The 21,335-nt window shown below is 37.7% G+C and overlaps 2 protein-coding genes across 11 annotated transcripts in view; one reads left to right on the top strand and one right to left on the bottom strand.

The window, feature by feature from the left end:
• SLF1 (SMC5-SMC6 complex localization factor 1) overlaps positions 1-10,095 on the bottom strand; it is a 77,984-nt gene extending 67,889 nt beyond the window's left edge. Inside the window, exon 1 of one of the 2 annotated variants that reach the window (XM_055387136.2) lies at positions 9,911-10,095. The gene's annotated coding sequence lies outside the window, so the exon portion shown is untranslated. Of the gene's footprint in view, positions 1-9,462; positions 9,580-9,910 lie in introns of those variants that run through there. The other variant, XM_031011412.3, reaches the window with a different exon arrangement.
• Positions 9,580-21,335, top strand: part of KIAA0825 (KIAA0825 ortholog) — a 473,030-nt gene continuing 461,274 nt past the window's right edge. For 3 of the 9 annotated variants that reach the window (XM_055387131.2, XM_055387130.2, XM_063705865.1), the window contains exons 1-2: positions 9,580-9,729; positions 16,385-16,501. The gene's annotated coding sequence lies outside the window, so the exon portion shown is untranslated. The remainder of the gene's footprint in view (positions 9,730-16,384; positions 16,502-21,335) is intronic. The other 6 variants (XR_010133628.1, XM_063705867.1, XM_063705868.1 and 3 more) reach the window with 5 other exon arrangements.

Here is a 21,335-nt window from a genome sequence, read left to right as displayed (position 1 = left end):
ATGCCACTGCACTCCAGCCTGGGTGACAGAGCAAGACTCCATCTCAAAAATAAATAAACAAATAAACAAAGTATTGTTGGCCAGGAGCAGTGGCTCACGCTTGTAATCCCAGCACTTTCTTTGGGAGGCTGAGGCGAGCAGATTACCTGAGGTCAGGAGTTCGAGACCAGCCTGACCAACATAGTGAAACCCCGTCTCCATTAAAAATACAAAATTAGCCCAGCGTGGCGGCACGTCTGTAATCCCAGCTACTCGGGAGGCTGAGGCAGGAAAATCGCTTGAACCCGGGAGGCAGAGGTTGCCATGAGCCGAGATCACGCGATTGCACTCCAGCCTGGGCAACAAGAGTGAAACTCCGTCTCAAAAAAAAAAAAAAAGTACTGTTGTTCGCTAAGAGCTTTTGAAACCTAAAGACAATGAAACAATCAGATTTTATACTCCACAGAGACTTTAAAGCCTCTGTGGACACATATTAAATATGTATACGTTACTGGAGAAGTTAATAGAACTCATGGTCCCACAGTATTTATATCCAATAATTTAGTAAAGTGGGTACACATAATAATCCTAGATCCTATTTGCAATCCATATTTCTTAACTTTGCTATATATATATATATATATATATGTTAATTTCATCATTTACAAGGTAGACTGAAAAAATCGCTTTTTTGAAAAAATCACTTTTTTAAAAAAATCTAAGTTTACTTTCACAGGGACCTTAATCCATATTTTAATGTAGTTCACAAAAAGTACTTTGTGTTTAGGGAGTACATAATTCACAGAATTTCTCATCAGAATACAATTCTGTTTGTTTACATGAAGTTGAACTGGAGAACTAGATAGCGTCTTAGAGAAAAATCTCAATCTTTTCACAGACAAGGAAAGCACGGACTAGAGAAATTAGGGCAATTTTTCATTTTTCTAACAATTTTGTCACCATAACTGTGGGTTATTAATATTTAACTAATGTCATAGCTAGAATAACAACAGTCGCTGTTTTCAATAATTAAAGAAACAATGACTTCTTTCAATACAATTACACGTAAACTTTAAAAACTGTAACGATTTGAGCCCAGGACTAATAGCACGCAACTGGTGAAGTGAGAAATGTTCTTCACAGAGAGTGTATTTTTAAAGACATGTAAATGTAATATATATACATTTATTTAAAGGTTTAGATTCATTTAAGAGTAAAAATTGAAAGAAAGTCTCAATATAAATAATCTAAAGCATTACTCAGAAGTAAACTTTTATTTCCTTGCTTATAGTTTTGAAGAGGAGAAGTTCAGCTAGGGTAACTGCACTCTTGGTTTTTCTCTACCCTTCATCACTCCCCATTTCGTTGGAGAAGCTCCTTGAGACAACTAAATGGATGTGCTTTGCTCAGTGTATCTGCATATTTGCAAAGAAGGTCCATATCAATGCTTTCTGACGCATCCTAAGGAGCTGCCAGTAGTAGTCCTGCACTGCCTGTGTGGGTAAGTCAATTCAGAGGTTATGTACTAAGAAGCACACTATGGTTCCATATCAAAACCATCTCCTTTTTGCAGAAGGATGCAGAAAAAAACAAAACAAAAACCATCATCTCCTTCAAAACAATGTTTACTCAATAAAAAAGCTGGTATTTCAACCTCAATTTATCTGATTTTTGCATTTCTCAACTGGCTGCAAAAGGGGCAAAGAGGTACAATGTATTTTAACCCTCTAAAACTCAGATACAGAACATAAGAAAGTGCCTTAAAGATAAGGCTCTCCAATGAAATAAATGCTTTTTATAAAAAGTTACAGGGATTTGGTCTAGTCAGTACAAAATTTTTAAGTGCACATAATAGGGATTGGTCTCTTATGAAAAATTAATCATATACACGAAACACTATCATCAGTAAATAAATCAAGCTTCCTGTATAAGGAACCCTTTACTGTATTAATCATCCAATTACTTTTTTTTTTTTTTTTTTTTGAGATGGAGTCTCACTCTGTCGCCCAGGCTGGAGTGCAATGGCGTGATCTCAGCTCAGTGCAAGTTCCGCCTCCTGGGTTCACGCCATTCTCCTGCCTCAGCCTCCTGAGTAGCTGGGACTATAGGCGCCCGCCACCAGGCCTGGCTTTTTTTTTGTATTTTTAGTAGAGACGGGGTTTCACCGTGTTAGCCAGGATGGTCTCGATCTCCTGACCTTGTGATCTGCCTGCCTCGGCCTCCCAAGTGCTGGGATTACAGGCGTGAGCCACCGCGCCCGACCTAATCATACAATTTTTTAAAACCATTTACATGGGTTAATTAATGTAGCTCTTGAATGTTAATAACCATTAACAATATGGACCAGCAATACATAAAAACTATGAAGAATATGCTGTTGTTAGAAATAATAATGATTTAGTCTGATGCAGAACACATTATGAACACACACAAAAAAGCCACATTTGGATTATAAAACATATGTCCACAACTAGGGAGAAATGCTTTTATCATTTCTAGGGAATTATTTTTTTAAATCCTTTAAGCAAATTTCCTTCAGAAAATGATAGGTCTTGGCCGGGCATGGTGGCTCACGCCTGTAATCCCAGCACTTTGGGAAGCCAAGGTGGGTGGATCACCTGAGGTCAGGAGTTCGAGACCAGCCTGGCCAACATGGTGAAACCCCGTCTCTACTAAAATACAAAAATTAGCCAGGTGTGGTGGCAGGTGCCTGTAATCCCAGCTACTCGGGAGGCTGAGGCAGAAGAATTGCTTGAACCCGGGAGGCGAAGGTTGCAGTGAGCCGAGACCACACCATTGCACTCCAGCCTGGGCGACAGAGCGAGACTCTGTCTCAAAAAATAAATAAATAAATAAAATTTAAAAATAAAAAGAAAATGATAGGTCTTTTCAGAAATGCTGGACAAGTGAAATCCAATATATCTGTGAATATCATCTTGGTATTCAATCAATACTTGTTTTTATCTAACTGGTTTTATCAAAAACCACTGTTATCAGTAGAATACAAGAGTTTATTTTTTATTTATTTATGTATTTATTTTTTTGAGACGGAGTCTCGCTCTGTCGCCCAGGCTAGAGTACAGCGGCACAATCTCAGCTCACTGCAAGCTCCGCCTCCCGGGTTCACGCCATTCTCCTGCCTCAGCCTCCTGAGTAGCTGGGACTACAGGCACCGACCACCAGCCTGGCTAATTTTTTTATTTTTTGTCTTTTTAGTAGAGATGGGGTTTCACTGTGTTATCCAGGATGGTCTTGATCTCCTGACCTTGTGATCCGCCTGCCTCGGCCTCCCAAAGCGCCGGGATTACAGGCATGAGCCACCCCACCCAGCCGAGGAATACAAGAGTTTTAAACACATATGCTTTTCCTACGACTTGTATATTTTTAATGTATTTTAGAGTTTCAAGGTCTATTTAATGGCTATTTCAGGAATATTGCCAAAGAAGTCTGAGTGGTTTTAAAAAGTCTAAAATCTTGCCTGACTATTCTAAAAATTGACGTATAAAAACTAATGTTAAATAATCAGAATATACAAAAAATAATAAAAAAATTGTTATAACACTGTTACCCAAAAGTTTCATTTAAAGCTTGTCCTTTAAATTTTATTATTCTGCTTCCTCAGAATTAAACAAGTTATACAGAAATAAAGGAAACATATACTATGTTGCTGTTTCCAGATCATGTTAATAGCTATTTTACAATTTGATTATTAATAAGGTAACATTTTAATGTATTTTGGTTTCATGTATAAATTATTAAATTATTTGGATTTACTGGAGTTAGTGTGTAAAGCAGTTTTCATCTTAAACCATATGGTCTTTATAATAAAATAAATATGATGGAAATGACCCACTTTGTATATTTAACAGCATTTTCTGTCAAAGCAAGAGCCCATAGTAAAATGAAAATAGGACTAACTGCATAATAGCAGAAATCAGGAAACCCTTTTAAAGCAATTTATTTCCTTTGAAAATGATTAAATATGAAACTGAAATTAAACATGCGGAGGAAAGGGAAGTAGGAAACAAAGGTGAAAAAACAGAAGGTCCTGATTCAAACTTTATCCATAAAATATGCATATGTTTAAAAACAAATCAGAATACAGGACATTCTAGTCACAAATTTATCAGAAAAACTGAGCTACTAGCTAAACTTTAACAGAATCAGGAATCCCAGTGATGGCCCAAAATAACTAGCACAGTTTTGTAACAGTTTTCTACAATAAAATTATCTACTTGAAACAACAGTTTATAATACATTTAGCAATGCTTTTTTACAGCACATGATATGACAAGTGAATGACCTGTATTACAGGATCTAATTCATGCAGTTACACAGGAAAACTATATATGTAGGAATAGATATAAACATGTATAGATATACTGATTGATTGATTTATAAAATTCATGGTTTGATGGTTCTTTCTGACCCTGCAGGATTAAGAATACAATAAACCTGATATGTCAATGAGGCCAAAAAGAGCACTATAATTGGTTTAAAATATATCAATAACCCAGACAATTAAAAATCCTTTAAAGTACAGTCAAGTTTAGTGTAAGTGATATGTCTGAGGTAGGGAGGATCAAGAGCTAACTTCTAGAAGTCTTGCAGTACAAGAAGGAAAGTAAATATACCATAATATAATTGTACCAGTGGTTATTTCTAGAAAAATTATAGATCTTTCTAGAACTAATAGGGGGTGTTCCTTGGAGCATTCATACAGAAGATACTACCCTAACAACCAAAAAAAAGGAGGGAAAAAAAAAGCAAAAAAGAGAGCATGACTTTTGACAGTTAAGTTTTATTTTTACTGTCAAAAAAATTAAAATTATATGACATTCTTGGTTATGAGAAAATGTCCTTTTGTAGTAATTATTAAAATCTTATCTATAACTAACAAAAATTAGTTACTTACCTTGAACAATAAAATACAACTAAGGAGACAATGACTGTAAACAGAGTTGGCCTTTATGCATAGCAAGCAACTGTCTCTGTGGTATGGACTTTCCCAAAATATCTCCCACATGGGCCTATTCTTGATGCCTGAAATTCCTTTGTAGTTGGTGCCAGTCCAAAATGCAAAGAAAACTTATAGAACTCTTCATCTTAATTAAGAACACTATTTATTATAAACTAGCTTTTTAGGTTCTTTGAATTCTTTATAATGTAACACATAGCTAGAACATGTTTGAAGAACATGTTGAAAATTGAGCTCAGAGACAAGGAAAGACAGGAATACAGATATGAATACAAAAGTCTGGTTTGAGAGGCAAGATGAAAGAGCAGGGTACAACCCTTGGGAAAAAGCGGAAGGTGCTACAAAAATGAGAGACAGGGATGCATAAATGGGGTTTTGTAAGGAAAATAAGGATAAACTTTTCCCTACTCTACATTATATACGGCTGGTTTCTTTTATAACCAGCCCTACCCATAAAAGAGAAGTAATCTTAGAAATAAATTGTATGGTATCATTAGCTAAAATAAATATTTAAGACTTAATAAAAAACTTTGATTTATATATTTATAATTAAGAACTAAAGTTTTCCCCCCAAAATAACCTTTACAGACTTGTCTTTCAGTTTTAACATGCACTTATTATAGAAAATTTGAAAAATATTACAAAGTATATAGAAAGATTAAAATCATCTCTAATTCCTTCAGCCTGTAATACCATTGTTAACACTGGGGAGGGATGCTGACTTTTAGGTTTTATCTGAGTGTGAAAAATATATATAACAAAATTTGGATATTACATTGTTTCATATCTTCACTTTTATGTAATGTTATATTGTGATCATTTTTCCATGCCACTTAATACTCTTCATGGTTTTAAGGTCATGATGAAAACTAGTGGTTTCTCAGTGTTTGTTATTTTGGTGAATTCTTTTGATTTTAAACCTACTTTTACAGCAAACTAAGGAAAATTATTTGAAACTCCCCTCATCTGAAAAGCATATACCAAGCACTGAATGCAGTCAAGATTTTTGCTCTGAATTAAAAAGTCTGAAAAATTTTCATGATTTCTCTTATTCAAAACATTTAACTGGGAAAGTAAACAAATAACTGTTAAAACTGAAAAGGGTACAAGTGTTGGATCTCTGTTTGAACCAATATTGCAAAAGGCAGACACATGTCACAGTACTTATACTGTGTGTGTAAAATACTGTTTGACGTTTAACTACAAGTGGCGTTTAGAAATTCTGGCCCCTTTAGGCCTAGGAGCCAAATTAGGCCCCTGGTTTAATATCATTCAGCTGGCCTTCAGACTTCTTTTTTTTTTTTAAAGACACAGTGTCTATTTCCTGCCCCATCCTTCAAAGACAGGAGAGATGCACACGCACGTGTGTATGTGTGTGTGTATAAATATTAACTATTTGACAGAAGCATCCAGTGATGAGACTTGAGGGCTGTTCTTACTTCCATAGCATTATTTGGGAAAGAAGCAGTAATTAGTCCCTCTGATGACAAATTTAGCACTAGAAGGAAGAAACAGAACAAGCACCAAAGTGAATACGGTGAGAAAAAAATGAGAAGCTTAGGAAGACATACGGAGATGTCCAATCTATCCAATACTGTACAAGGCACAGGCTGGGCAGATGTTAATTTCAGGATGAAGGAGTCCTTAAGGAAGCAAGTTGGTCAAGAGAGGAAAGGTTCAGAAAAAGAATAGGTGGACAGTAGATATCGGCTAGCCATAGAAGTCAAATGTGCTTTGGTATCCTAGGAAATTTGGTTTACTTAGAAGGAAGACCATACGTCTAAGGTTGAACAAGCAGGATTTAATTTTTATTGAGGACCTACTGTGGTTTATACCACAGTATATATGTTAGCTCATTTCCTTCTTCACAACATAAGTGCTATTTATTTTTCTTGTGCAGATGAGGATACCGGGAAATTGGAGTGATTAAGAAACTACTTCAAGGGTACACAGCTAGTAAATGGTAAAAACAAGATGCACATATAAGTCTTTCTGCAAAAACTGTATGCCTTTTCTACAATACCAAGGTGAATTAAATTTCAGAACTTAGTCTAATACTTTTAACCACATTATAATTTCATAAAGCAATCTACTTTCAGCTAACACAAAAGAAAGATACATTAAGTGAAAGAACAGTACAAGGGTGGGAAGACATTTAGAACAGCAATATCACTGAAAAAATTTAAACATAATTGTAAATTATTTCCAGTAAAATAACAGTGCCTAAAATTTCAAAGCATTTCTAGAAACAATCTAAAGAGTGCTCTTTTTGTCTAATGAGAAACAAAGTTTTCATTATTTTCCTCTCAAAAGTGATTTGGTACCAATCATTAGAGTAATTCATATGAGAAAGTCTTTCTTCCTCCTCAAAAATAACCAGACAGTGTATTTTAAATTTCAAAGTAATTTTGATAAAAAGTATGAATTAAGTGAACTTAAAAGTTCCAGGGTTATTTTACTTTTAAGCAGTAACATGCCCTTATAAGGTGAAAAACAGTACATAGTACATTATACGGATATATTTTCTATTAGTATATTCAAAGAGTCAACTACAAGAGTAACAGATGATGTCTCATTTTAGTTACATTCTTGAGAGAATTCGTTTTGTTTAGGGTTTATTATTCAAAGCCAACACAGAATTTTTTATTTTACTTTCTAAAAAAGTTTTCTTTAAATGGTGAAAACCCTACTTTAGGGTAATATAATCAAGATACATATAATAAGGAAAGTACTAATAAATAAAAGCTATACTATTGGTTTCCCAAAACGCAATGTTTTTGAACATCAGTGGAAACTGTGGATGCTTATTATGAAATCTTCAGTTCTGAATTTTGATTATGAAAAATAAACACATTTGATCATCTTTTCAATGACTTTCACGTGATCCACGCTTTATGCTTTAGGGAAGCAAGAAAATGTTAGGTTATATAATTCAATTTTACTTAATAATGCATAATAAAATCTGGATTTAGAAAACAGAATAGGGGTTTATTTGCAGTACTGAAGGTTCGCTGTCTTTCCAATAAAATTGACTTAAACATTCAAGTATTTGAACATCCTAGTTCCTTTAAATTAAGAATACTCAAGAGTTACCCGGTGGCTCACGCCTGTAATCCCAGCACTTTGGGAGGCCGAGGCGAGCGGAACACTTGAGATCAGGAGTTCGAGACCAGCTTGGACAGCATGGTGAAACCCTGTCTCTATTAAAAATACAAAACATTCGTCGGGCGTGGTGTCGCGCACCTGTAATCCCAGCTACTCGGGAGGCTGAGATAGGAGAATTGCTTGAACCTGGGAGCCGGAGGTTGCAGTGAGCCGATATGGCGCCACTGCACTCCAGCCTGGGCAACAGAGCAAGGCTCTGTCAAAGAAAGAAAGAAAGCAAAGGAAGGAAGGAAAGGTAAGAAAAGAAAATAAAGAAATATACTCTTTTATATAAATTCACCTCATACTAGCAACTTATGTACTGAACACCTGCAATATACGTAATCAAACTTTCCAGTAATGAGAACATCTTGCACATCCACAGATATTTCCAAGAATTGAGGCACAACGGAATAACATAAACCAAAAAGTCCACAAGGTGCATTGTCTGTCACACATAAATTGTAAATTCAGTTCAAATGTTCATTCCCAATATTTCAACAACAACAACAAAATTTTTTAATAAAGACATTCGTCAAAAAAGAGGCTGGCGCCTCCAAAATCAAGCTCCATCTAACTCTTGAGTCAAATAACGATACGAAGTACCTGAGACGGACCAATTTTTTTTTTTTGTCAATATTTAATCTGAGGCTTTGGAAGTGGAAGAAATCTTAAAATAGCCACTTAGTCTTGTTTCCAGCCTTCAGGCAGCTGAAATATAAACCCCAGGAACACAGACCCTCCCTTCAGGGAAAAGTGTATGTGTGTATGTTTGTGTTTAAAGGCCTATAGCAGTCAGAGATAGGATCACTGCCGTTTTAGCAATTAAAAAAAAAAAAATTCTACGAGAGAGGAAAGAATGACACAATTTTCTTCGTCACAGGAAAGTGGGCCTGGGGTATCCCAGCCACCTTCGCAGACGCTAAGTTATGGAAAGCAGCCAAAATTCTGCTATCAGGATGAGGCGTCCCCATGGGTTCTATGGAAACGAGAGACGCGGGGGGCCTAGCGCCTTCCAGGCGGCGGGCCGAGCTGAAGAGCTGCGCAAGCAGAAGCGGGGGAAGCGGCTCAGCCCAGTACTGCAGAGGGGCGCTCGGTGGCAGTCCCCGCAGCGGCACGGGCGAAGCGTCGCGGGGTCTGCAGCTGCAGCCCACCAACTCCGGCGCCGAGCGCGAAGTCGGGAGAGCTGGAACGAACTGCAGCTGGAGAAAGCGCGAGAGCCAGACACCGCTGCCGCTCACCCCAGCCGCTTCCTTCCTAGCCTCACAGCCGGGAGGCAGAAACTTCGGAGGTACGGCCCGGGGAAGAAACATCCCCACAGAGACAGAATACACTGTGTCTTCCTAGCTGAGCCCCTTTACCTTCCCGGTGTCTGGGATGCTTCCTTCGGTGGCAGCGGCGGCAGGGGCGACGACTGCCGCTGCAGCACTCAACTGCTTCACTAATCCGGGCTCTGGGAAATAATTTCCCGCCGCGCGCTAGGCAGCCCCGGAAGCGATAGTACCATTTCCGGGTGGTTGTCAGTGACGCTCCGGAGCCGTCGCCAGGGTGGTAATAACCTGGTGCAGAGCTTGAGTGTGGCCAGCGGGTCAGGCTCTTGCTAGATCAGCACCGGAGGTGGAAGACTGGTAAGTGATTTTACTGGGCTTTCTCCTGCGCCTGATATTAATGGCTGGCCGGGGCTCTGTGCAGCATTATGGCCAGCCCGAGAAGTGAGTGGGCGAGGGTGGAACCAGAAGGAGTCCCCATCAAACCCCGTGGCGCTTGACACCCAATGCAGCTGGAGAAGGCCCTGGGATCCCGGCTTACCGTCTTATCCACTCGCAAAATCTGTCTCCGACTTGGAACTCGACCTCGGGTCACCAAGTGTCCCTGGGCGAGGCCGAAGACACCGTGTACCGTGACTCGGCGTTGTGCCGAGTTTCTCTACCAATGATCAACGAGTTTCCTATCTCCCATTGGCAGCGTTTGGCCACTCTCGATTCCTGAGTACTGTTTCCGTAGTTCTGGGGTGCCGTGCCTGGAAGGCAGGAGGTTGGCTGAAGAAGACATCTTTTACAAACATTTAGGAAGTGAGATGGGGAGGTTCCTTCCTGATTTAGAATTAATCGAAGGTTTCTCCCGCCATTTGAATTGGATGAGAAGAACGGTCTTTGTTTTCATGGCTGAGACATAAGAGAACAAGCTTGTAATTTCATGCTTGGGCATTAGATGCATTTTTGGAAAGCAGTGATCAGTAAGTAGGTGTGCTTTCAGAAAGGAATGCTTGCGTTCTGCTCCAGGCTTTGTCGATAATGAAGGATTCAGGAGAATTTTGGATGGAGGTCTGAGGTAGCCAGAATAGTTGTAAAGAGAAATTGCTTCCGACAAAGGGATAATGTGAGGAAAGGTGCTCATTTAAGATTTGAAAGATGTGATGTAGTGAACCTTGGCGACTTCTCTTAAGTAATGCAATTTCTTAGGTAACTAGTTTTCACTTGCCACCTTATATTTAGATAATTACCTCCCCACCAACCCCCGTAAAAGGCAGCTGACTGTTATTTTTTCAAAACAGTCAGCTCCCGAAAGAGTTGTAGGTACTCTTGCATTTTTTTTTATGGGTATGCTCCTCATACCCATAAAAACATTTTCTTTATCGGAGCATACCGATAAAGAAAAATGCAATATGTTCAATTCAAGGCCCCTGTTAACACCAGGCCAGTGTCTTCTTAACCTTTTGAGAGTAATGCAACAAACTATATTTAGGACAGCACATTGATTTTCTGGCCTTGTTGGTTAATAATTCAACAAACTTATAATCGCCCCATTAATCCCAATCTTGACATTTTGTTGAATCTTGTATTTTTTCTTTATTTCTCCAGTTGAAAGTATTATAAATTACTTCAGGGATATTATGTATTATATCTGTACAGCAACTAGTTTTTAGAGGCAGTGATTTCTCTCTATGAATTGCTCTTGAATGTAGCCAATCATTAATACTTACCCCAAGTAGATACTGTCTGCCAGGCACTTTACATTTATTATTTTATTTAATGTTTAATAAAAAAAGAAAATCACAAAAATTGTATTATTTCTATTTTGCGAAACATTTTATACTGAGACCCAAAGAGGTTGTGATTTTCCATAAATTATACAATTAAATGGCACAATTAAAATTTGAATCCAGTCTACCTGACTCTAAATTTTGGCTCTTTTTACTGTGCTCTATACCTTTATAAGTAAACATAACAGTATCATTATTTTCACTCCAGGTAAAAATGGATAGATAGTATGTCACATTTAGAAATCAAGTGGATAGCAAAACTTGAGGATAAAAGGGACTTAAGGGATGTGTTCATCACCATAAGGTAATTTTGACATCTAAATAATGCAGTTTCTTTAGTGCCTTTATCCTTGGCCAGTTTTATTATCCTAATTCAAACAAATGCCTATACTGTACATTAGCATAACATTTGGGGCAAATGCAGAAGATCTGGAGACCATCAGCAAGCATATTGGTGACTGAGTCCAGAGTATCAGCTAACTATCTCTTTAGACAGCTTTTCACACACACATTTGTATACATGTATATTTGTGTGTGCATATGTATGTGTGTGTGTGTAGGGAGAAAGAGTGAGTAAATGAGCACAAATTCATAAAATTCAACTTTGTAATGATTTATAAGGAATTATTAGCAAAACTGTGCTGTTCCACTCACGTAACCCTCAAACAGATGGGGATTATCACATAGTTTCGGGAATATGCTTTATTAAACCTGCCCATCCCAATACCCAATTCTATATAGAGAAACAGAAATAGCCTAATTTTCAGAGAATTTACAAAAATTTAGTTGAAATGACCAATACTAGAAATGACATAGAAGTTAATTCTAAAGAATATCCTGTTTTACAACTGTATAGGTATAGCTAGCCTGAAATACTAATGTGTATTTGATTACATTGCATTGACTTGTAGGCAGATCCCGTAGGCAGATCTCAGGGATATTTTGCTATCAAATTTCAGTGTTTATGAAGGTTGGGATTATGTCTGTTTTGTTCGTCATCTCAAACCCAGCATCTAGCACTGTGCCTGGCGTGTAATAGAAGCTCAATAAATAAGTCAGGAACCATGACTCATGACTCTAATCCCAATACTTTGGGAGGCTAAGGCAAGAGGATTTGAATCCAGATCCTCTAAATTTTGGCTCTTTTTACTATGTTCTATACTTCCTTTAATAAATAAACATAGGTCACAGTGAACTATGATCATACTACTGCACTCTAGCCTGCACAACAGAGTAACACCCTGTCTCTAAAAAATAAAAAATAAGCATTTATTGAATGAATGATTCCTTTTTAAAATGTTATTTATCCACTGAGAAGTATTTGTACATTTTTTAAAGGATTTACCACATAAATAAATATTTATTTTTACTCACCTTGCCCCTGAAATACAGTGTCCACTCCACACTCATTCATAAAAGGCAATGTGCTGTCCTGCAAAGAAGACTGGACTGTGAGACAGGAGATGAGAGAATATCTAATATTTTTCTGTGTTTATTCTCTGCTATTTAGTGTTAAATTACTCCTTACAGCACAGTGGGTAAGTATTATTATCCTCCTTTTACAGATGCTAAAACTGAGGCAAAGATAAGCTTTGTAAATTGTCCTAGGTTACACATAGTCATTAAACACAGCTATGATTTGAATGAAGGCCTCTGATCCCAAAAGCGATTATCTTAACCACTTTGCTAGCCTCCAGTTGAATTTTTAATCCTGGTTCAGCTGCTAAATGTGTGCAAAAGCTCTGGGTATCATGTTTCTCATCTATAACATATAGGAGTTTGATGGATTATATTATCTGTAAGGTCCCTCCTACCTCAAAAATCCTCTGACTTTAGTTGACTCCTAAGTATTATCTGAATATAGCAGTTCTGGAGTGTCAGAAAACCCTCATCAATTTTGATGTGTTTTATGTAAGATTTTATATGTGTTCACGTCTTCCACATTGGTGGACACACAATCATGTTTTTGCAATAGGAAGAATAGAGTTAAAAAAATCACAGCCATGCTTTTTTTTTTTTTTAACCAGCTATGACACTAATAAGTCACTGAACCTTTGTGAGCTTATGTTTTCATATGTAAAGTGGATCCATAGGATTGCTGTGAGCGTTAAGTGGGTTGACCTATAAAGCCTCAAACATGTTGTCTGATACACAATTGCTGATAAATAAAGATTGATTCTTTTTCTTGCTCAGTCTTGCAAGGATAAAAGATTAGTGGATATAAAAAATGCTTTATAAATTAGACAAAGGTGAAGAATATTTTCACTTACAGTCTACTAGGAGAGAGAAAGTTATATAAACAAATAATTATATGTAGGGCAATTTACATACATCATTGAACACAAAACATGGGAATGCAAAGAAAAGAGATTTTTTTTCTTCCAGGAGGGCAGATGAGGAAAGACCTCATAAAAAAGGTAATATTGAGTTTGTGCCGTATAGGATGGAAAGGATTTTGGCAGGGGAACAAGAGGGACAAGTGTTCTACTGGAAGATGCAAAGGTGTCAGAAAACAGAAATAGTACCTAGGTCACTTTGGATATGTAAGATGGATGAAGGCTGGTAATAAAGCTAAGGTAAAAAGCTGAGTTTAGGACAAGCTGTAGATAACTGTGGGCAAGTTAAAGATGTTAGGCTTTTAACAATAAGCAATAATCTGTGTGTATAACTAGGATGGGGTGGAGGATGGAGTTGGCATTTGTTTTCTTTGTTATGGAAAAATGCCCATTTGTTACAGAAACATTAGAGTGTACAAATATGCCAAAAAGGAAAGAGAAAGGAGGAGTGGCCCATGACCCCACCACTCAGAAATAACTCATGATTTTTCTCTGTATTACAGATTTGCATATATGTGCTTTTAAAATAAAAATGAAATAATACTGTCTATATTGTCTTGTGACCTGCTTTTTTCAATGTGCTATACCATGAATTTTTCCATGTCAATAAATTTGCTTCTATAAAATAATATTTAGGGCCTGTATGCTATTCAATTTTATGAATATGTTATAACTTTTAAACTGACTTCTTTCTGTTAAGTAATAGTACAATAAAGGTTTTTATAGTAAAATATTTAGACACATTCGTATCTATTTTCTTATTACAATTTGTAGAAGGAGAAATGGTGACCCACAGGATATGAACACATATAATACTTACATGTATTGCCATATTAATCAAATTTTTAATTTAAACTTGGTGCAAAATTCATAAGGTATGAAAGGGTATATAATGAGGCATTAGCCTCCCTCTCACCTCGTTGTCCTCCTGACTCACAGCTAGCCCTTATAGCACCTTGTATCATTAGAAAAGGGCACCCCCTTCTGGAGGATCCATAACTCTTGGATATACGCTGTGTAACTGATGCTACTTTTGTAAGGATTGGAAAAAGGCATCTTTTTCTCTGTGGCAACAGCCCTGCAGGGACACATGGCTGGGCCAACAAAGTAGGGGCTGGCTCACCTCCCTAGATTGAGTGCTTTTATGACAGGTACTGCACCTGGCCTTTTTGACTATTTACTTTCTAAAAGCCAACACTAAAGCCAAATGCAGACTTTGTTAAAATACAGAAGACAAGATTGGCCGGCGCAGTGACTCATGCCTGTAACCCCAGCACTTTGGGAGGCCAATGCGGGCGGATCTCTTGAGACAAGGAGTCCAAGACCAGCCTGACCTACGTGGTAAAACACCATCTCTACCAAAAAAATACAAAAATTAGCTGGGTGTGGTCATGGGCACCTGTAATCCCAGCTACTCCTGGAGTCTAAGGCAAGAGAATCACTTGAACCTAGGTGGTGGATGTTGCAGTGAACCGAGATCATGTCACCGCACTCCAACCTGGGTGACAGAGTGAAAGATTCTCTCTCAAAAAAATACAGAGGACAAGGTCAAACTTTAGTGCATCCCTTGAAATACATACATCCCATATAAAAAGTTTTAACAACTATAAAAGTTCAAAACGAGACAATGTCATTTTGACTAATTAGGCAATGCAGTATAATGTAAATAACTGAATTCAGAGAGGACCTGGGGTTGAGCTTAAACTCATGAACATATAATGATAGCCTTGAAGAAGTTACTTACATTCCCTGAGCCACAATTTCTTCATCTGTAAAGTGGTAATACTATCACCTTTACTAGCATTAAATGTAATACTGTGTGTAAGTACACAAGCATTACAAAAAAATTATTAAGGTCTCTAGTTTTGTTTTGTTTTTAATAAACTCACTGTTTTAAAATAGGGTCTGTGGCTCTAACTATGAAGCCAAACAGACTTGGATTTGAATCCCAACTCTGTCACAGTTGTGTGACAGTCACAGTTGTGTGACAGTCACAGTTGTGTGACAGTCACAGTTGTGTGACAGTCACAGTTGTGTGACAGTCACAGTTGTGTGACAGTCACAGTTGTGTGACAGTCACAGTTGTGTGACAGTGTGAAAGTTACTTTTCCACTGTTTCATTATTTGTAAAATGGGAATGATGATGTCTTCATAGGCCTTTTGTGAAGATTAAATAAAATAATGCATGTATAGAGTTTAATATGGTGCCTGGTGTAGTAAGGCACTTTATTTGTTCAAATTCTCCAAAAAGCAGATGCCAAGAGGAGGTAAGATGTACAAGATGTTTATTGGGGAGACTGCTTGTGAAGAATAAAGGAGAGCGAGAGTAGGAAAGAAATGCCTTCAGGCCTCAATGCACGTCTGACAGCCTAAAAAGAAGAGAAGGAAGGAAGAAAGAAGAGTTGAGTAAGAATATCAAAGTGCTACACTCTTCTAAGAAAGTTTCAATTAGGCCAGTGCAGAGTCCAAAAGCCAAAGTCATGTATTAGAGGAATCCCATGTTGCCACAGTATTCAATGTTAGGTATTAGTAAAAATGATCAACAGTTGTCATCTGCTAAAACTTACAAATACATTTGAATTTCAAATCTTGAATTTTACTCCCTGTCCCACCCCCTCCTGCCCTCAAGAAAAGTACAATCCCTACTGCCAGACATTGATACTAACATTTGGGTCACATGTTCTTACACTATCTTCTTATATTTTATAATACAGTTTTGTTAGCCAGAACAGTTAGGAATCAAAACATCTGTTCCCAGTAACAGTTTAGAAATGCAAACATTAGCTAAACAACTGATTTTTGGCATCATGTGGTTAAACACACTATTGTCTAAATTTCTAAATTCAGGTAGCCTATAAACACAGTGTAAATCTTTTTTTGTTTGTTTGTTTTTTTCTGAGACAGGGTCTCACTCTGTCACCCAGCCTGGAATACAGTGGTACATCACAGCTCACTGCAACCTTGAATTCCTGGGCTCAAGGGATCCTCCCACCTCAGCCTCCCAAGTAGCTGGGGCTACAGGTATGCACCACTATGTAAAAAAATTTTTTAATTTTTTTGTGGAGACAGGGTCTCACTGTGTTGCCCAACCTGGTCTCAAACTCCTGTACTGAAGCAATCCTCCTGCCTTGGCCTCCCAAAGTGCTGGGATTACAGGCATGAGACACCATGCCCAGCCTCATGCCTGTAATCCCAGCACTTTGGGATCCATGGTTAGAATATTAGCCTAAAACTTGAATGTCTATTTGCATCTTTACCAAAGATACCTCTGTAGCCACAAAGGTAAAAATATAGTTTCATAGGATCCTTCCCCCCAGCCCCCACCACCTTTTTGTCATTTTTAATAAGTAAACGTAAAGATCCATAAGTTTAGTGCTTTTCAAATGGCAGGTTATAAGCCATCAATTTGGTGAGTCATAGCGTGTATTTTTGTTTCAGATACATGGTGGTTTCAGGATTGGGGATATAAAATGTATTTGTTATTGGGAAACACAGCTGAATTTGAAAACAACTGATTTAGATTAACTATCATACACGAGGAAATGAAGATTAAAGAGGCGATTTAACATAATGGATAACTCAGGAAACGTGACTGGAACCAGAGGCTAGGTCTTAAGAATCTAAATTTAGGGCTTTTTCTTTTTATCATGCTTCCTGGAAAAGGCTTCTTTTTTGTGCTATTAGTAGGGCATACAGTTATTCCAGTTGGGTGATATGATGGTGCTTTTCTGTCACTTTTGTTATTTGTTTGCTAAGATTTACTCAAAAGACACTTCCCTGACTTTAGCCATGGTGTATCAGGGAGGTTGTACAGCTGCAGTTGTTTCTAGCAATCAGCAGTCATGCCACACCACCAGTTTACTGTCCATTTTCCTTCCAGGGAGCACAGCTAATTCAACACTTTAAGGAGTTTAAACTGAGCAGTGATAGGAACTCATTTTGAAGAGTGTTATACTGATGAGGTCTGAATTTTTGTAATATATACGAATATTTTGTGCTTCATTGTGTCATGACTTTTTTTAAATCTTTTTATATATATATATATATATATATATATATATATTTTTTTTTTTTTTTTTTTTTTTTTTTTTTGCAGATAGAGTCTCGCTCTGTCACCCAGGCTGGAGTGCAGTGGAAGGATCTCGGCTCACTGCAACCTCCGCCTCCCAGATTCAAGCAATTCTCCTGTCTCAGCCTCCCGAGTAGCTGGGACTACAGGCACACAGTCCACGCCCAGCTAAATTTTTTTGTATTTTAGTAGAGACAGGGTTTCACCATGTTGCCCAGGCTGGTCTCGAACTCTGAGCTCAGGCAATCTGCCTGCCTCAGCCTCCCAAAGTGCTAGGATTACAGGTGTGAGCCACCGTGCCCAGCCCTGTGTCATGACTTTTCTTTTTTCTTTTCTTTTTCTTTTTTTTTTTTTTTTTTTTGAGACAGTCTTGCTCTGTCACCCAGGCTGGAAGGCTGGAATCCAGTGGCGCAATCTCAGCTCACTGCAACCTCTACCTCCCAGGTTCAAGCAATTCTCGTTGTCTCAGCCTCCTGAGTAGCTGGGATTACAGGCATGTGCCACCATGCCCAGCTAATTTTTGTATTTTTAGTAGAGATGGGGTTTCACCATGTTGGCCAGGCTGGTCTCGAACTCCTGACCTCAAGTGATCCACTCGCCTTGGCCTCCCAAAGTGCTGGTATTACAGATGTGAGCCACCATGCCCAGCTGTCATGACATTTCTTTACCCGTCTTCCTTGACTTTTCAAACTTTAGCTCATCAAATATTTTTCATTTCAAAAATGCAAGTTTTGTGTATAATCACATAACAATGTATTCCTTTAAATTTTTTCAGATATATAATTCTTTCCTTCTCTAGCATATATTCATGCTAGCCATCAGAAATGCTCATGGCAGTTCAGTTCTTCCAAGGTGATCCAGTCTGTCCTCTACTGTTAAGAGCTTTCACTGGGAAGGAATTTAGGAGTGGGGCTGGTTGTAAATGGGGACCTTCTAGGCTCTGTTTCTATGTTGCTTTCTTTTCTTTCTTTTTTGAGATGAAATCTGGCTCTCTTGCCCAGGCTGGAGTGCAGTGGCACAATCTTGGCTGACTGCAACCTCCACCTTCCAGGTTCAAGCGATTCTCCTGCCTCGGCCTCCCACTCCTGCCTCAGCCTCCCGTAGGCTCAGTTTATATGTTGCTTTTTGTACTCTGGTATCTTTTAGTGCTGCCAGTGCTTATTCTTTTGATTAACTTTACTTGGTAATTATCTTTCTAGGGCTTTCTCATTTGTCTAACTCAGCAGTTATCAAACTTTTGGTCTCAGTAATCTTAAAAATTACTGAAGACCTCTTTTATACTCTTAAAAATTACTGAAGACCTCATAAAGTTTCTATTTATGTAATTATATCTACTTATATTTTTTGTATTATAAATTAAAATGAAATATTTTTGAAAATATTTAAACAAACCACTACATGTTAACATAAACAGCTTTTAAAAAAAGCTATATTTTTCCAAACAAAAATTTTAGTGGAAGAGTGGTATTGTTTTATATTTTGCAATGTCTCTTCAATGTCTGGCTTAATAAAAGAGAGCTGAATTTCACATCTGCTCCTGCATTCAGTGTTTGGTGATATATTGTTTTGGTTGAAGTAATAAGCAAAATCCAACCTTACACATGTATGTAGTTGGAAAACAAGAGAGTTATTTAAATGGCTTTTTCAGATAATTGTGAATATTCTTCTTTGATCACCAAAACTTAACAAGTGGAATTTTATTAAAATTTAGTTGCAATGTAGAATCTGAAATCATATCAGTTTATTTTTGGCACACTATTACTTTAAAAATCCCTTGCTCTATTTTGTACTTTGAATAAATCTTTTACAAATACATAATTCTGTTACATAATATACTAGCCTTTTGGAAAATATTGATTCATTGAGGTATGCTGATTTTCCAAATCTTAGTAGATTTCATTATACAACGTTAAAAATTCCCATTAGTTAATATCACCAGTAGTCTCATCAGGAGACTCTTGTAGTATTGGAAAACTGTCCATCTGACAGTATACAAATTTTCCAAAATTCTAATTTTTGCTTGGAAAGCTCAAATTTTATCATTGGCAACAAATACGGTCTGATGTTTTCATTGAAGTTACAGCCCAATTTGATTAATTTTGAGAAAATATGTAGTGCATACAGAGGTTAATCAAAGTATTAATACTAATTTTTGGCCAGGTGCAGTGGCTCAGGCCTGTAATCCCAGTACTTTGGGAGGCAGAGATGGGTAGATCACTTGAGGTCAAGAATTCAAGAACAGTCTGGCCAACAGGGTGAAACCCCATCTCTAAAAAAAAAAAAAAAAAAAATATATATATATGTGTGTGTGTGTGTGTGTGTGTGTGTATATATATATGTGTGTATATATATACACACACACACACACACATACACACACATACACACACAAAATTAGCCAGGTGTGGTGGCACACACCTGTAGTCCCAGTTACTTGGGAGGCTGAGGCATGAGAATCACTTGAACTTGGGAGGTAGAGGTTGCAGTGAGTGGATATTGCAACACTGCACTCCCTCCTAGGCAACAGAGTGAGACTCTATCTCAATAAATAAATAAACAAATAAATAAATAAAAATAAAAGTAATTTTTACTTCCTATCGAAGACATAAGCAAACCTGGCATTATTCCAAGTGTGTAATGGTGAAAAAAATACAATGAGTACTGTGGTAGGCAGGATAATGGCCCCCATGAGACACCTACATCCTAATATGTAGAACCTGAGACTATGTTATGTTACATGACCAAGGGGAATTAAGGTTACAAATGGAATTCAGGTTGCCAATCAGTTTACCTTAATATAGTGAGATTATCTTGGATTATCCAAGTTGTCTCAATGTAATTACAAGGGTTCTCAAAAGTGGAAGAGGGAGGAGAAAAAGAAATCTGAATAATGCAGTGGGAAAAAGACTCAATCCATATAGCTAGCTAGAAAATGGAGGAAGTGGGCCACAAGTCAAGGAATGAGGGCAGCCTCTAAAGCTGGAACATGCAAAAGAAACAATGATTTATCCCCAAAATCTCCAAAAAGGAATGAAGCTCCGCTCACTACTTGATCTTAGCTTTGTGAGGCCTGTTTCAGACTTCTGACCTAGACAACTGTAAGATAATAATTTTGTGTTTTTATGCCAATAAATTTGTGGTGATTTATTATAGCAGCAATAGAAAGCTAATATAACTTCTTGTTTTTTGTTTGTTTGTTTGTTTGTTTTGGAGACGGACACTTGCTGTGTCACCCAGGGTAGAAGGCAGTGGCATGATCTTGGCTCACTGCAACCTCCGTCTCGTGGGTTCAAGCTATTCTCCTGCCTCCGCCTCCTGAGTAGCTGGGATTATAGGTACCTGCCACCAGGCACAGCTAATTTTTGTATTTTTAGTAGAGGCAAGGTTTCACCATGTTGGCCAGGCTGGTCTTGAACTCCTGACCTCAGGTGATCCACCTGCCTCAGTCTCCCAAAGTGTTGGGATTACAGGCATGAGCCACCGCACCCAGCCTGATTTCCTAAAGTGTCACAGATTTTTCACTTTTAGTGCAAATGTCAATATAGCAAAAATGACATATAATGTTTTGTTGTTATAAAAATAGTTTTGACCTTGCACACCACCTGAAGGAGTATCAGGACTCCTTCAGAAGTTTGTAGATTATACTTTGGGATCTTGTATATAACTTCATACTTTCTTTGTGCCAGCCACTAGCCTGGGAAATGGGATACAAAAGTTAAGAAGGTATAGTCTTGTTTTAAGAAGATTATATAGTCTAGTGGTTGAGAAAGTGATATGGTTTGGACA

The sequence above is a fragment of the Gorilla gorilla genome, chromosome 4 (assembly GCF_029281585.2).
Source record: "Gorilla gorilla gorilla isolate KB3781 chromosome 4, NHGRI_mGorGor1-v2.1_pri, whole genome shotgun sequence".
In the NCBI taxonomy this organism is placed as follows: domain Eukaryota; kingdom Metazoa; phylum Chordata; class Mammalia; order Primates; family Hominidae; genus Gorilla; species Gorilla gorilla.
Note: the sequence above shows the minus strand (reverse complement) of the source record. Positions and strands in the feature narration are given on the sequence as shown.